General features: G+C 43.8%; 1 pseudogene; it reads left to right on the top strand.

Annotated features, from left to right (window-relative positions):
• Positions 1-845, top strand: part of LOC107115621 — a 9,045-nt pseudogene extending 8,200 nt beyond the window's left edge.
• The last annotated feature ends 1,571 nt before the right edge of the window (positions 846-2,416 follow it).

Here is a 2,416-nt window from a genome sequence, read left to right as displayed (position 1 = left end):
TTCAAAATCATCTGAGAAGCCACACAGGGGAGAAGCCTTTTGAATGCTCAGAGTGTGGGAAGAGATTCAGTAAGAGTGGCCATCTTCAACAACATCTAAGAACCCACACAGGCGAGAAACCTTTTGAATGCTCTGAGTGTGCAAAGAGATTTAGTCGGGTTGATGCTCTTCAAAATCATCTGAGAAGTCACACAGGGGAGAAGCCTTTTGAATGCTCAGAGTGTGGGAAGAGATTCAGTCAGAGTGGCACTTTTCAAAATCACCTAACAACCCACACAGGAGAGAAGCCCTTTGAGTGCTCAGAGTGTGGGAAGAGATTCAATAACAATAGCACTCTTCAAAATCATCTGAGAAGCCACACAGGGGAGAAGCCTTTAGAATGCTCAGAGTGTGGGAGGAGATTCAGTCAGAGTGGTGCTCTTCGACAACATCAAAGAATCCACACAGGAGAGAAGCCTTTTGAATGCTCAGAGTGTGGGAAGAGATTCAGTCAGAGTGGCACTCTTCAAACCCATCTAAGAACCCACACAGGAGAGAAGCCTTTTGAATGCTCAGAGTGTGGAAAGAGATTCAGTCATCGTGGTGCTTTTCGACATCATCAAAGAAATCACACAGGGGAAAAGCCATTTGAATGCTCAGAGTGTGAGAAGAGATTCAGTCGGAGTGATGTTCTTCAAAATCATCTGAGAACCCACACAGAAGAGAAGCCTTCTGAATGTTGAGAGTGTGGGAAGAGATTCAGTCAAGTGTGGCCATCTTCAACAGCACCTAAGAACCCACACAAGGAGAAGCCATGTAACTTCTTAGCCAAAGGGTGTCTAACTCATTTGTTACAAGGGCCAGATCTGACACACATGTCATTTAGTTGGGCCAGGCCCAGTGTTCCCTCTAAGCTGAGTTAGTGTGAGCTAGCTCACAGTTTTTTAGCCTCCGGCTCACACATTTTTGTCTTAGCTCGGGAAGGATGGCTTCAGAGCAAACTAATTTATGCAGTAGCCAAATCGCTCGCTCACAACTTTAATGCCAGTAGCTCACAAAGTAGAATTTTTGCTCACAAGACTCCACAGCTTAGAGGGAACATTGGCCAGGCCATGTGTGCCATAAAATGTAACACCCTGTACCAGAGATATAAACTTTATAAAGAACACAGGCAAACCCCATGAATGATATTATTTTTTACTCAAAATGCAAAAATGTTTAAAACATTAACAGTATTTCCTTTATATGATAGCCTTTGATACCTGATACCTCTTGCTCGGAATTATTGCATCAAAATCTGGAGTCATTGTCTGTGCTGTAGCAATCTTGAGTACATAAGAACATAAGAGAAGCCAATGTTGGATAAGGCTGATGGCCCATCTAGTCCAACACTGTCACACAGTGGCCAAAAATACCAGGTGCCATCAGGAGGTCCTGCAGTGGAGCCAGGACAATAGAAGCCCTTTCACTGTTGTACCCCCCAAGCACCAAGAATATAGTGCATCACTTGCCCCAGCCTGAGAGTTCCTATCTATACCTTGTAGCTAATAGCCACTGATGGACCTCTGCTCCATATGCTTATCTAATTCCCTCCTGAAGCTGTCCATGTTTGTAGCCGCCACCCCCTCCTGTGGCAGTGAATTCCATGTGTTGATCACTCTTTGGCTGAAGAAGTACTTCCTTTTATCTGTTCTAACCCGACTGCTCAGCAATTTCATTAAGTGCCCACAAGTTCTTGTATTGTGAGAAAGGGATAAAAGTACTTCTTCCTCTACCTACTCTATCCCATGCATAATCTTATAAACCTTGATCATTTCACCTCTCAGCCGTCATTTCTCCAAGCTAAATAGCCCCAAGTGCTTTAACATTTCTTCATAGGGAAAGTGTTCCAACCCTTTTAACATTCTAGTTGCCCTTTCCTGCACTTTTTCCAATGCTATAATATCCTTTTTGAGGTGTGGTGACCAGAACTGTACACAGTACTCCAAATGAGGTTGCACCATTGATTTATACAGGGGCATTATGATACTGGCTGATTTGTTTTCAGTTCCCTTCCTAATAATTCCCAGGTTAGCGTTGGCCTTTTTCATTGCAGTTGCACACTTAGACATTTTCATTGAGTTATCTACTACGACTCCGAGATCTCTCTCTTGGTCAGTCTCTGCCAGTTCGGACCCCATCAACGGGTATTTATAGTTAGGATTTTTGGCTCTAATGTGCATTATTTTGCACTTGGCCACATTGAACCCCATTTGCCATGTTGACGCCCACTTGCCCATCCTCGACAGTTCCCTTTGGAGTGCCTCACAATCCTCCCTGGTTCTCACCACCCTGAACAACTTCATGTCATCTGCAAATTTAGTCACTTCACTGCTTACTCCCAACTCCAAATCATTAATAAACAAGTTAAAAAGCATCAGACCAAGTACTGATCCCT

This window comes from Gekko japonicus, unplaced genomic scaffold (assembly GCF_001447785.1).
Source record: "Gekko japonicus isolate JY-2015 unplaced genomic scaffold, Gekko_japonicus_V1.1 scaffold2255, whole genome shotgun sequence".
Classification (NCBI taxonomy): Eukaryota; Metazoa; Chordata; class Lepidosauria; order Squamata; family Gekkonidae; genus Gekko; species Gekko japonicus.
The sequence above is the reverse complement of the archived record's forward strand: the minus strand, read 5'-3'. Positions and strand labels throughout refer to the sequence as shown.